We start from the raw sequence: 15,166 nt of genomic DNA on the forward strand, positions 1-15,166 counted from the left end.
TGCCAGTTGGCCTCAGGGGAGGTGAGTGCAGAGGATGAGAGAGGAGAGAGCTGTGGCAGCAGGCCCAGGGGAGGTGAGTGCAGAGGATGAGAGAGGAGAGAGCTGTGCCAGCAGGCCCCAGGGGAGGTGAGTGCAGAGGATGGGTGGAGAGGAGAGAGCTGTGCCAGCAGGCCCCAGGGGAGGTGAGTGCAGAGGAGGAGAGAGGAGAGAGCTGTGTCAGCAGGCCCAGGGGAGGTGAGTGCAGAGGATGAGAGAGGAGAGAGCTGTGCTAACAGGCTCCAGCGGAGGTGAGTGCAGAGGATGAGAGAGGAGAGAGCTGTGCCAGCAGGCCCCAGGGGAGGTGAGTGCAGAGGATGGGAGAGGAGAGAGCTGTGCCAGCAGGCCCCAGGGGAGGTGAGTGCAGAGGATGGGTGGAGAGGAGAGAGCTGTGCCAGCAGGCCCCAGGGGAGGTGAGTGCAGAGGATGAGAGAGGAGAGAGCTGTGCCAGCAGGCCCCAGGGGAGGTGAGTGCAGAGGATGGGAGAGGAGAGAGCTGTGCCCGCAGGCCCCAGGGGAGGTGAGTGCAGAGGATGGGAGAGGAGAGAGGTGTGCCAGCAGGCCCCAGGGGAGGTGAGTGCAGAGGATGAGAGAGGAGAGAGCTGTGCCAGCTGGCCCCAGGGGAGGTGAGTGCAGAGGATGAGAGAGGAGAGAGCTGTGCCAGCAGGCCCCAGGGGAGGTGAGTGCAGAGGATGGGAGAGGAGAGAGCTGTGCCAGCAGGCCCCAAGGGAGGTGAGTGCAGAGGATGAGAGAGGAGAGAGCTGTGCCAGCAGGCCCCAGGGGAGGTGAGTGCAGAGGATGGGTGGAGAGGAGAGAGCTGTGCCAGCAGGCCCCAGGGAAGGTGAGTGCAGAGGATGAATGAGGAGAGAGCTGTGCCAGCAGGCCCCAGGGGAGGTGAGTGCAGAGGATGGGTGGAGAAGAGAGAGCTGTGCCAGCAGGTCCCAAGGGAGGTGAGTGCAGAGGATGGGTGGAGAGGAGAGAGCTGTGCCAGCAGGCCCCAGGGGAGGTGAGTGCAGAGGATGAGAGAGCTGTGCCAGCAGGCCCCAGGGGAGGTGAGTGCAGAGGATGCGAGAGGAGAGAGCTGTGCCAGCAGGCCCCAGGGGAGGTGAGTGCAGAGGATGAGAGAGGAGAGAGCTGTGCCAGCTGGCCCCAGGGGAGGTGAGTGCAGAGGATGAGAGAGGAGAGAGCTGTGCCAGCAGAGCCCAAGGGAGGTGAGTGCAGAGGATGAGAGAGGAGAGAGCTGTGCCAGCAGAGCCCGGGGGAGGTGAGTGCAGAGGATGAGAGAGGAGAGAGCTGTGCCTGCAGGCCCCAGGGGAGGTGAGTGCAGAGGATGAGAGAGGAGAGAGCTGTGCCAGTTGGCCTCAGGGGAGGTGAGTGCAGAGGATGAGAGAGGAGAGAGCTGTGGCAGCAGGCCCAGGGGAGGTGAGTGCAGAGGATGAGAGAGGAGAGAGCTGTGCCAGCAGGCCCCAGAGGAGGTGAGTGCAGAGGATGGGTGGAGAGGAGAGAGCTGTGCCAGCAGGCCCCAGGGGAGGTGAGTGCAGAGGAGGAGAGAGGAGAGAGCTGTGTCAGCAGGCCCAGGGGAGGTGAGTGCAGAGGATGAGAGAGGAGAGAGCTGTGCTAACAGGCTCCAGCGGAGGTGAGTGCAGAGGATGAGAGAGGAGAGAGCTGTGCCAGCAGGCCCCAGGGGAGGTGAGTGCAGAAGATGGGAGAGGAGAGAGCTGTGCCAGCAGGCCCCAGGGGAGGTGAGTGGAGAGGATGAGAGAGCTGTGCCAGCAGGCCCCAGGGGAGGTGAGTGCAGAGGATGGGAGAGGAGAGAGCTGTGCCAGCAGGCCCCAGGGGAGGTGAGTGCAGAGGATGAGAGAGGAGAGAGCTGTGCCAGCAGGCCCCAGGGGAGGTGAGTGCAGCAGGATGGGTGGAGAGTAGAGAGCTGTGCCCTCAGACCCCAGGGGAGGTGAGTGCAGCAGGATGGGTGGAGAGGAGAGAGCTGCGCCAGCAGGCCCCAGGGGAGGTGAGTGCAGAGGATGGGAGAGGAGAGAGCTGTGCCAGCAGGCCCCAGCGGAGGTGAGTGCAGAGGATGAGAGAGGAGAGAGCTGTGTCAGCAGGACCAGGGGAGGTGAGTGCAGGGGATGAGAGAGGAGAGAGCTGTGCTAGCAGGCTCCAGCGGAGGTGAGTGCAGAGGACGAGAGAGGAGAGAGCTGTGCCAGCAGGCCCCAGGGGAGGTGAGTGCAGAGGATGGGAGAGGAGAGAGCTGTGCCAGCAGGCCCCGGGGGAGTTGAGTGCAGAGGATGAGAGAGGAGAGAGCCGTGCCATCAGGCCCCGGGGGAGGTGAGCGCAGAGGATGGGTGGAGAGGAGAGAGCTGTGCCAGCAGGCCCCAGGGAAGGTGAGTGCAGAGGATGAGAGGAGAGAGCTGTGTCAGCAGGCCCCGGGGGAGGTGAGTGCAGAGGATGAGAGCGGAGAGAGCCGTGCCATCAGGCCCCGGGGGAGGTGAGCGCAGAGGATGGGTGGAGAGGAGTGAGCTGTGCCAGCAGGCCCCAGGGAAGGTGAGTGCAGAGGATGAGAGGAGAGAGCTGTGTCAGCAGGCCCCGGGGGAGGTGAGTGCAGAGGATGAGAGAGGAGAGAGCCGTGCCATCAGGCCCCGGGGGAGGTGAGCGCAGAGGATGGGTGGGAGAGGAGAGAGCTGTGCCAGCAGGCCCCAGGAGAGGTGAGTGCAGAGGATGGGTGGAGAGGAGAGAGCTGTGCCAGCAGGCCCCAGGGGAGGTGAGTGCAGAGGGTGAGAGAGGAGAGAGCTGTGCCAGCAGGTCCCAGGGGAGGTGAGTGCAGAGGATGGGTGGAGAGGAGAGAGCTGTGCCAGCAGGCCCCAGGGAAGGTGAGTGCAGAGGGTGAGAGAGGAGAGAGCTGTGCCAGCAGGCCCCAGGGGAGGTGAGTGCAGAGGATGGGTGGAGAGGAGAGAGCCGTGCCAGCAGGCCCCAGGGGAGGTGAGAGCAGAGAATGGGTGGAGAGGAGAGAGCTGTGCCAGCAGGCCCCAGGGAAGATGAGTGCAGAGGATGGGTGGAGAGGAGAGATCTGTGCCAGCAAGCCCCAGGGAAGGTGAGTGCAGAGGATGAGAGAGGAGAGAGCCGTGCCATCAGGCCCCGGGGGAGGTGAGCGCAGAGGATGAGAGAGCTGTGCCAGCAGGTCCCAAGGGAGGTGAGTGCAGAGGATGAGAGGAGAGGAGAGAGCTGTGCCAGCAGGCCCCAGGGGAGGTGAGTGCAGAGGATGAGAGAGGAGAGAGCTGTGCCAGCAGGCCCCAGGGGAGGTGAGTGCAGAAGATGAGAGAGAAGAGAGCTGTGCCAGCAGGCCCCAGGGGAGGCGAGTGCAGAGGATGGGAGAGAAGAGAGCTGTGCCAGCAGGCCCCAGAGGAGGTGAGTGCAGAGGAGAGAGGAGAGAGCTGTGTCAGCAGGCCCCCGGGGAGGTGAGGGCAGAGGATGGGTGGAGAGGAGAGAGCTGTGCCATCAGGCCCCAGGGAAGGTGAGTGCAGAGGATGGGTGGAGAGGAGAGAGCTGTGCCAGCAGGCCCCAGGGAAGGTGAGTGCAGAGGATGAGAGAGGAGAGAGCCGTGCCATCAGGCCCCGGGGGAGGTGAGCGCAGAGGATGAGAGAGCTGTGCCAGCAGGTCCCAAGGGAGGTGAGTGCAGAGGATGAGAGAGCTGTGCCAGCAGGTCCCAAGGGAGGTGAGTGCAGAGGATGGGAGAGGAGAGAGCTGTGCCAGCAGGCCCCAGGGGAGGTGAGTGCAGAGGATGGGTGGAGAGGAGAGAGCTGTGCCAGCAGGCCCCGGGGGAGATGAGTGCAGAGGATGAGAGAGGAGAGAGCTGTGCCAGCAGGCCTCAGGAGAGGTGAGTGCAGAGGATGAGAGAGGAGAGAGCTGTGCCAGCAGGTCCCAAGGGAGGTGAGTGCAGAGGATGGGAGAGGAGAGAGCTGCGCCAGCAGGCCTCAGGAGAGGTGAGTGCAGAGGATGAGAGAGGAGAGAGCTGTGCCAGCAGGTCCCAAGGGAGGTGAGTGCAGAGGATGGGAGAGGAGAGAGCTGTGCCAGCAGGCCCCAGGGGAGGTGAGTGCAGAGGATGGGAGAGAAGAGAGCTGTGCCAGCAGGCCCCAGAGGAGGTGAGTGCAGAGGAGAGAGGAGAGAGCTGTGCCAGCAGGCCCCAGGGGAGGTGAGTGCAGAGGATGAGAGAGGAGAGAGCTGTGCCAGCAGGCCCCAGGGGAGGTGAGTGAGGAGAGAGCTGTGCCAGCAGGCCCCAGGGGAGGTGAGTGCAGAGGATGAGAGGAGAGAGAGCTGTGCCACCAGGCCCCGGGGGAGGTGAGTGCAGAGGATGGGTGGAGAGGAGAGAGCTGCAGGCCCCAGGGGAGGTGAGTGCAGAGGATGGGAGATGAGAGGAGAGAGCTGTGCCAGCAGGCCCCTGGGGAGGTGAGTGCAGAGGAGAGAGGAGAGAGCTGTGCCCGCAGGCCCCAGGGGAGGTGAGTGCAGAGGATGGGAGAGGAGAGAGCTGTGCCAGCAGGCCCCAGGGGAGGTGAGTGCAGAGGATGTGAGAGGAGAGGAGAGAGCTGTGCCAGCAGGCCCCAGGGGAGGTGAGTGCAGAGGATGGGAGAGGAGAGAGCTGTGCCAGCAGGCCCCGAGGGAGGTGAGTGCAGAGGATGGGAGAGGAGAGAGCTGTGCCAGCAGGCCCCAGGGGAGGTGAGTGCAGAGGATGGGTGGAGAGGAGAGAGCTGCTGGCCCCAGGGGAGGTGAGTGCAGAGGATGGGAGAGGAGAGAGCTGTGCCAGCAGGCCTCAGGGGAGGTGAGTGCAGAGGATGAGAGGAGAGAGCTGTGCCAGCAGGCCCCAGGGGAAGTGAGTGCAGAGGAAGGGAGAGGAGAGAGCTGTGCTAGCAGGCCCCAGGGGAGGTGAGTGCAGAGGATGGGTGGAGAGGAGAGAGCTTGTGGTAAATAGATATTCACCGTCGGAATTTCTATGCAGTAAAGTACAATTAAATAACTCAATCGGAAATAAAGAGGCAAAATCCGTGATATCTGAGTTTAAAAAAGGGTTTTATTCCATAAAATGGAATGGTTCGAACCAGGGATATCATGTTCCTTTCACCATCAAGGATCAGGAAGGGATAGCACATATTTTATTGACAGTGTACATCATTTATAGTAATTCCATATGATGGTGACGGATCGGGAAGGCGTAACAGCTGAGAGAAACGAGATAAGAACACATGTGCGTAACAGAAAGGCGTGCACGAGGGCGTACACAGAGGTGTGTGCTAGAAACGTCACATGAAAGTGTCACAAGTGGGTGGTAACATAGCGGAATCTTACAGTGTCAGCAGAAATCTGTAGCAAGGATGCGCGTGCAGCAGCATGACGTGTGACTGACGTGAGGCTGGAGGGTGCAGGGGACTTGACATTTAACACTAGAGGAAAGAGACAGAAGTCTGGCATGTCAGATCGACTCGTTCCTAAATCATATCTGATATCTTGTGTTTGGGGAACTATACTATCTAGAAGGAAAGCTCTCTTGGGCAGAGGCTACTCTATACTGACTATTAATGCGTGCATATGTGACTACGTGTCTACGTGTAATGCGAGGGGCCATGGGCCTACCATGGTAACAGGAGCAATGAATTACTTGCACGGAGACAGAGAGGCCGGGTCCTTTGCTCTGCAGCCGGGGAAATGTTTATCTATTCTGCTAGACTGGAATGTGTTTTCAAGGAGCTGAACTCGGCTATACTGATAACTTGAAGGCAAAATACTGTCTTTGGCAGGCAAGCAGGCCGAGCCGGGCACCGCTCGCCACGCAGGGAGTAGAACAGAGGTCAGGGATGTATCCCACGTTGCAGCTTTCAGGCAGAGAACAGGAAGGGCTCGATGGCAGAAATCAGGGCCTAGCTCTGCAGGGCTAGGAAAACGTGGAAGTGCATCATGAAAAGACGTTGGCACGGCATACTTAGGAACTGAATTATCGATCCATTCATGGTGGATCTGAAAGAGGACATGTTAACGTTTGACGCAAAGGTATTTGCGTTCTCATAGCAGGTCGAGGAGGGAAGTTACATGCACTTTAAGCTCGTACATGGAGACGGTGGGGTTCACGCTAGGGGACACAATTGACCAAAAATTCATATTACCTCATTCCCTCCTTGTCCCCTACGGACCCTTCATGATATATCAATTTTCATTAATCCATCTATTTGTTCATATAACATCATTTGCTCTTCCTTTTTCAGACGTATTTTAGAACGTGGATTTGGATGGGGAATACATGATGTGGCGCACAAGCCGCAAATCGCTGGCCCACATTGCATACATAGGCAACAACTGAATACTATGAGAAGGGCTATGCCGAGGAAGGATAGGACTTTCCATCCCCAGGCTGATAACACGCTCCAGAACCAACCGGACCAAGTCCAGGTTCCTGGATTCTGGTGTATCTGACTTGCAATCTTATGGAGACGCGTTATGGCTTTATATACTGACGGTGCGTTTTCTGGAATGAAAACACAGCAACTCGATCCGATGACTCTACAGGCTCCGCCCCTATCGGCCAGGATGACGTCAAGAACAAGACGATTTTGAAGGACAACAAGTCTCATAGCAGACTGTTCCTCTGTTAAGTTGCCTAGGGCGGAAGTAGTTTCATTTACCACTGCTTCGAGGGTTCTGGTCAAGTGACGTATTGATTTACTATTGAAGACAGCTCCTAAATAGGGAAAGAAACCTTTATTGAAATCTGTATATCGTTCCCATGCCGTTTCAGTATAGTCGACAATCGGGAGTTCTCTCTTGGGTCTATTAGATACTAGTCGGGAGTTCTTATGATAGTCGGATGGAGCTAGAAAAACAGGTGGCAGAAGGAATGCAATGTAACATGTCCCATCCCAATCTAGTGGCAAACGTATATAGGCTGTATGGCCACAGACGAAATAGGAATGACGGGTTGCTTTGAATGTAGACTGGCCTTTATCACTGAAATTGATCACAGTAGTACATTTACTATGACCTAGGGGTACTGAACCATTCTTTCTGACACATAATTCGCCTTTGACTGGTAGGCTCGGACATAGAGGGTAAGTCTGGACCTGTATCAGATTGCACATTCAGAATCATGAGGTTGAGTGTATAATTACCTAATCCATATACTTCATTTTCTAGATCAGTCCCTGTCCTTTGTGGAAGACCCTCCTTGTCAGGATGACATACTTTATGCAGAACTGTGTTCAGATTTCCCCATACCCAATTGCCTTTGTAGATTACTGAATTAGAGTCTAAGGAATTAATTAAACTAAACCAGGCACCACAGGAACCATTGTGTGTGAACGGATACGGGAAGAGGGGCAAGACTCCCTTGTATTTCTGATAGGGAGGAAGTCGGCCACATATCCAACAATTGGTAGCATTACTGGACTGATGGGAATGATGTAACATACTGATAAAAGTATTGTTGCGCAGCGCAAGCCTGTATGATAACTCGTGCGGGGGTAGTTCACTGAAAGTATGCTCGACAGTGCTATTTGGAAAGAGATGTGCATGTATGGAGATAGGGAAAAACATATGTAACAGTAAACTTGCAGCAATAATCGCAAGACTCAAAAAAAACATAATCAATAATGTCACAATACAGTGACTACGAAGAGATTTACAATGTTCTCGTTTCTTGAGCTGTTTCTGTCTATCTCTCTCTCTATTGGGGTCTAACGGGTACATGTCAGAAACTGTCTAACCGATTCACCTAGGGGAGGACTTAAACAATTAAACTGTCTGACTTGCTAGACCTCAACTTTAATTTATATTCCTGCGAAGGAGTTTTCTCTACAAGGGGAAGTTTAGAGTCACTGGAATCTGGGCAGTCCTTAGAGGGGGAGGAAGAGTCAGTCTCTGGCGGCGATCCGTAAAGTTTTTTAACATGACTCATATGGACCCATCCCTTGCGGCCCTCCAGCTTCACTGCCGTCCTCGTCGTCAATAAGACGAGCTTCGGCTCCTGCCAGCAGTGCTCCAGCGGACTCCTCCTGTCGAAGTTCCTAACAAACACGTTGTCCCCTGGTACAATCTGGTGGGGCTTCACCTCGATGTTGTCGGGAAAGGCTGCAGCCACCTGTGAACGACAAGATTGTAGTGCAGACATCAAGGAGGCAAGGTAATCTGTCAGCATATTACAGTCAATATCTGTTATTCTACGAGGCAGAGGCGTCCCCCACATATTCGGTGGCCTGCCAAAGACCACCTCGTACGGGGATAGCCCTGTTCTAGAGTGTGCAACCATTCTCATAAAAAATAATGCAACTGGCAGGGCGACTATCCAGTCCACCCCTTTCTCGGCACAAATCTTAGCAAGACGTGTTTTCAGTGTCTGATTGTGGCGTTCCACGAGACCTGCTGCCTCGGGATGTCGGACGCAGTGGAACTTCCACTGATATCCTAGCAGGAGTGATACCTGCTTCATTAGCTCGGACGAGAATGGCTGGCCGTTATCTGAATACACAACACGAGGCAAACCGTACCGTGGGAAGAATTCACGAACCAACTGTTTGGCAGTGGTCGGAGCAGTGTAATCTGGGACTGGATATGCTTCTGTCCAACGGGAAAGTGCACATACAACTACGAGGACGTATTTGAATCCTCGACATCGTTCCATCTGGATATAATCCATCTGGAGGACTTCAAAAGGGTGATCGGGAGTATTGAATCCACCTTGCTCTACAGGAATGCTTTTACCTGAGTTGAACTGACAACAGATCATGCAAGTACGTACTTTCTGTTTTGCTGCTGCTCGTAAATGTTTATTGTACCAGAGATTCTGTAAACTGTCTAACATGGCTTTTTCTCCTAAGTGTGCTGGACTGTGTGCGGTGTTAATCATAACTTGAACCATAGAGTCGGGGAGAAACCATGTGGCTTTTCCCTTCGTCATCCATCCCTGATCTGTCTGGATCCCTCCTAGTTCAGTCCATTTCTTTATTTCGTCTGGAGTAGCATGTGTCTGTATGTCTATTACATCTAGTGCGGGATCCTTAACTGTCATGCAATGTGTCGGTGTCGGAACTATTGTCTTTGTCGTATCAGCTGCATGTGTATGAGTCAGAGCTGTGTGTTTCGCTGTTCGATCGGCCAGGTCGTTACCCTGGGAAATAGTATCTGTAACTTTAGTATGTGCCTTGCACTTCATGATAGCTATAGCTGATGGCAGATGTATTGCTTTCAATAATTCTTGAATAAGGGGACCATGTTGGATTTTGGCTCCGTGAGAGGTCAAGAAACCTCTTTCCTGCCAGAGTACACCGAAGTCGTGTACGACTCCAAATGCGTAACGTGAATCTGTGTATATGTTAACATTCCTGTTCTTGGCTACTATACAGGCTCGGGTCAGAGCAATGAGCTCTGCAGCTTGAGCAGACAGTATATCAATACATTGTGTTTCTTTGACTTCAGTTTCAGTGGTCACTGCATATGCGGCCACTAATTCTCCTGTGCTTGTTCTCATACATGAACCATCTACGTAAAGTGTCAGGTCTGGGTTAGTCAGTGCGACATCTGTCAAGTCTCGTCGGGGCTTTGTTACTGCATTAATGATCTCTATACAATCATGTGGAGCTGAGTCTGTAATGTTCGAAGGTAACAATGTGGCAGGATTGAGTATACTACAGCGTCTGATTTCTATGTGTGGCTGGAACAATGTCAATTCATAACCTGTCAGTCGTGCTATAGTCAAGTGTTGAGTCTGTGTTCTGTTTAAAAGAACTTCCACAGAGTGTGGAACTTGTACTGTCAGGGGATGTCCTAACACTATAGAATCACTTTGTCGGATCGCTAAGGCTGTTGCTGCAACTGATTTTAAGCACGCAGGCAGAGCCTGGGCTACTGGGTCTAATGTACTCGAAAAATAAGCACACGGCTTATGTGAACCTGCTTGGTCTTGCGTGAGGACAGATAATGCTGTGCCATCACGTTCTGTCACAAAAAGTGTAAAAGGTTTGCTGTAACATGGCGTTGCTAAGACTGGTGCTTGACATAATGCTTTCTTTAATTCATCAAAAGCCTGTGTGTGTTCCTGAGTCCAAGGGAGGACAGTCGAAGTCGCTGCCTCCTGTGTTGTCAATTGTATCAGTGGCTTGGCTAGAAATGCGTACTGGGGAATCCATTGTCTGCAGTAAGAGGTGAGGCCAATAAAAGCCCGCACTTCCTTTTGTGTCTTGGGTTGCGGTAAGTGTGCAATTAACTCAATGCGGTCGGGTGTTAGCTGTCTCCCCCTCTTGGACAGCAAGTGCCCAAGGTACACCACTTGCTGAACACAGAATTGTAACTTTGAAGGGGACACCTTGTGTCCCTTGTCAGCCAAAAAATGTAAAACTGTCAGTGATGCGTGTTCACATTCAGGTTCGGTTCGGGCGGTGATCAATAGATCATCGACATACTGCAGCAGGGCTGTGTTAACTGGCATGTGAATACTGTCAAGTTGTCTTTTCAATGCTTGGCTGTAGATACTGGGGCTTTCTGTGAATCCTTGAGGTGCACGTGCAAATTTGAAGCTACGGCCATTTAAACAGAATCCGACGAGATATTGGCTTTCCGGATCAATGGGGACACTGAAGAAGGCGTTCTTGAGGTCAATTACAGTGAAGAACGTCGCCTCTGAATCAATAGCAGTCAATAAGGATGAGATGTCTGGGACCACAGGATACTGCAGTACAATGCATTTATTTAATTCTCGCAAATCGATCACCAACCGATAAACTGGTGGTGCATTCGGGTCAGTACGTTTAAGAATCGGAATGATAGGGGAATTACATAGATTGGAGTCGGTTTCTACAACCACTCCCTGTGCAATCAGCTCTTCAATGATTTTCAGTAAAGCCACTACAGCATCGGGTGGTAACTTGTATTGTCGGATTCGGGGCAGTACAACTCCTGGCTTGAGTGTGACTCGGTATGGTGTAATGTGCATACAACCTACATCAGTTGGGCCTTTTGCCCACAAATGATCTGGTACATTTTTCAATCTGACATCAAAATCTCGTAATACATAGTGACCTTTAAAATCTCGCAAAAACAATCTAACTCCTTCCGGAGAACAACATATTACTGCTCCTAGAGCTTTCAGTGTCTTGATACCCAACAAGTTTTCTGGACATGACTTCGTGAGCAATAAGTCTGTAGTACGTGACAATGGACCAACTGCTAGGGGAACAGGTTTCGATACTTCGTTAACAATAGGCTGTCCTGAAAATCCAAGGGAAACATTCTGTGAGCCTGAGAGGGGTGCCCCTGGAACCTCGTCGTGACTTATCATTGTGCGACTTGCCCCTGTGTCAATTAAAAACTTTCTATCTTTTCCTAATACTTGACTATGTACATAAGGACCCTCTTGATCTACCGGAACCTCAATGAGAGGCAAGCCAACCTCCCTCTCTAGGCTCTTTCATGAGTATCGCTGATAATCGGGATAATCGGATTGTGCATACTGATACATCTGTTGTGAAACTTGCTGGGTCGCGGCAATGGGCTGTGCATGTGGTACCGCTACTGTCTGTCCTGTCTGTTGTGGAGCAGGCTGTGACTGTGTGTTCTGTGGAATATGTTGTTGAACTTGATGTTGGACCTGGTCTTGTCTAGGCTGACGTGGTCTTTCTTTAGTTTTTCCTGTTGCTATATTGTGTTTCAGAACCGTACATTCGTTTACATAGTGGCCTGGCTGTTTACAATAGTTGCATGTCCATTTAACGGGAGCTGCCGTATTATTTAACTGTGTCATACCCTTTTTCTGACCGTCAGCTGGAACTGACTGAGCAACTAACATTTTCATTTTCGTATCTTTCATACGTCTCTGTTCGTGGTCTTGTTCTTCCCTAATTCTGTTCTGGTGGTACTGTAACATTTGTAACAGCGTATTCGCTTGCCATGTGCTTTCTACTTTCAGAACACGATTCTTAACTTGAGGCAGGGAATTCTCGACTAATTTTGATACAAAAAGGTGTGGGTATGACTCGCTACTCGTTTTCAGACCACTGTTAATAATAAAACATTTCTCGAATCGAGAATAAAAATTGCTAGTGTCTTCATCGTGTTTCTGTTTACAGGCTGAGATTGCATCCCAGTCTTCCTTCTTGGTCGCTAACAGTCTAGGCAAAACCTGTACTAATAAACCTGGTAATGCTTTAGCTTTCTCCCCAAGGCCTAAACCTGCGGTACGTCCATTTTCTTCAACTTCTAATGCAGCCCAATCAATCTTTGCGTCACCCACCTCCCATTCTTTCTCCTTAAGTTTCTCGTAAATTCCAGCAGGCAACAGTACTTTTAACATTTTCATAATATCTGTATACGTGTAATCGCCCATGAGTAACATATCTTTAATTTCTCGGTGAAAACCTGCAGGGTCTTTATCATGACTGGGCACTATTTTCTTCATTTCCAATAATTCCATTTTAGTGATGGGTGTGTATACGAATACACGTTCTAGTGTGTTATCGTCTTTTCTGACCGGGTGTACTTCCCGTAAGGGATTCTGTCTGTCAAAATAATACATTTTTCTTACTGGGGGTGGTGGAGCTAACGTAAACTGAGGTTTCAGGAAAGTACTATACTTGTGTCTATGTTCTAGAATCTTTTTAACCGCATGGGCGCTAGCGGAATTCCGCTCGCACGCTGGGTTTTTTAAAAACGCACTTTGCGTGACGAGCTGGACTCGTCATCAGCGTGCAAGGAGGCTACGCGATGACGAGCCCAGCTCGTCATCAGCGTCGAAGGGGTTAATTAAGTCAGTACCTAGGCCTCTCCAACTATTAGAGAGCAGTTCTACTAATATATCCGGTAAGGAACCTGGATCAGAATGTTGGCCTTCAAACAACGTCATGAGATGCTGAATCATGTATATACCAGCTAATTTTTGTTCATCAGGAGAAAGGTTCAAAAACGTCTGAGCTACTGCATCATCATTATAAGTGCTGGAATTGTCGGCCCATTGTACTGCGGACCGGGCTAGTTCTTGTTCATCCATGGAATTGAGTACATGGTACCCCATTCGATTTTGCAGTATTTTATCGGTAGCCTGAAACATATGTTCAGGAGTACTCGGATTTGACATGGCAGCGTGAAAAAGTCTCTTGCTTTCTGGACGTATCGGACGTATCGTATTATTAAAGGGTCTACCATTTCCTACATATGCTATCATGTCTCTAGCTGGTAATTGCAATGTTTCTGCTGTGGTCTCTGGTTGCTCGTCCTCCTCCGATGATTCATTCTTGTCTGTCTCTATTTCTCTTTCAGGCCTTCTTCTTTCATGTATTTGTACTACTGCTTTTCGGATCCTTTTGTACATGTTTTCTATACTATTCTGTTTATCATGCTTTCCTTCTGCTATATTCTGACCCCATTTGTTGAGTGCATTCATCTCTTCCTTGTCTACACCAGGCCTATCTTGATCTCTTATCAAGCAGTTTATGAAGAAATGTAATATCATACTTTGAGTGTCAACTTTCTGGTATGCCATGGCCTCGCCAATACTTTCAGGACCTTCCCCCGTTTGGACAAAATGATATATTCTGTCTAGATGTTCAATCATTCCTGGTAGTAACATTAAATAGTTTGCAACTCGTCGTAGATGTACTGATGCTAGCATCATTCTGTCGTCTTTACCGGGTACTGGATCATATCTACAGTCTGTGAGAGGCTCTTTAAGTATGTCGTAACTCGCTGTTTGAGGTGTACGTTGCTTTGCTAAATCTCTATAAGTCAGTCGGTGTGTTGGCGGCGGTGTCTGAAAACCTCCTGTCGCACCTCCTGAGGTGCCAGGACCAAAAGGATTCAGTGGATTAATGCCAGGATGAGCGTGAGGGGAAGTGATAATAGGTGCGGGAAGTGCTGGGGGGACCAGCGCAGGAACGGGAGGAGGTGGTTTGCTGTTGCGGAAGTGGGGGCAGATGATCATGAGGTGGAAGACCGTCAGCAGGTGCAGGTGGTACGGGTACATGGGCAGGTGCAGTAGTATATGTGGGAGCTACATCGTCTAAATAGGAAGAAAGAAAAATGTCTGCTGCGGTCTTGTGACGTAATCTAGTCGGAACCAATGGAGCGGGCAGGTCCTTTGGCTTTTCCGGGATGGCCTTAGGTAAACCCTCGGCCAATAAAGGATACATACCATTCACAAGGGTGTTTCGTTGTCTGTCTACTTGCTCTGCTTTAACTCGTATCCCTTCCTCAATTAATTCGTTTTCTCTGGCTTTATCTGAATCTGCTCTATTTTTCTCTGCTTTTCTGAGTTCTTTTTCTGTACGTCTATGCGATTCTTTACGCCACAATTCTATGGCATCTTTCTGTGATTGTCTGGCTTTCTTTTTCCATAGCACTTCTTCTACTCTCAAGATGCAATCTGCATCCCATGTCCCTGTAACGGGCCATCTATATTTCTCGTCTAGGTTCTTGGTATAATCGGCCCATAAATCTAGATATAATATGGAGTCTAAGCCATGTTTGTGGTACATAAAATTTCCGGGAGTGTCCCTGGGTGGGACAGGAATCGCTTCCTCTAGTATCCCTTTCCTAGTTCCTATCTGTCTTAATTTAGAGAACAATGGCATCTTGATACTTGATACTTGATACTTACTTGAACCTGAACACACCTTGACACAGAATCACGGTAATGAATATCAAACAGTCACTCACACCACGACATTAATCACATAGATACATTTCGGACACATATTAACTATACTTGAATACTTGAATTCTAAAACGAAAACATAAAATCGGACTCTTGAATACTTGATATACTGCTAAACAGTACAGATACACTGCTAAAACAGTGCAGACCGGGTCTGCGTACCCAAACCCGTCTTGACTGGATACATAGTAATGCACCCGTCTAGATGCGTCCCCAGCAACGGTACTCACCGGGTAGCATGGAACGGAAGGCCTCGGAAAACTCGTCTGGACTGGACTCGGCTCGACTCGGGACTCGTGACGTCAATACTGGTGGGCCTCAAAACACCTCGGATCTTGCGCTCTTGGCTGGGCTCTGGTCGGGATCCTCTGCACTCTTTACCGCCTCGTCTGGGTGTCGATCGCAGTCTCAGTCACCTCCGTTGGCCAGAGGGAGATACAGGAAATCCGGCGGGTACGCG

Source organism: Lissotriton vulgaris, unplaced genomic scaffold (genome assembly GCF_964263255.1).
Source record: "Lissotriton vulgaris unplaced genomic scaffold, aLisVul1.2 SCAFFOLD_1845, whole genome shotgun sequence".
Taxonomy (NCBI): domain Eukaryota; kingdom Metazoa; phylum Chordata; class Amphibia; order Caudata; family Salamandridae; genus Lissotriton; species Lissotriton vulgaris.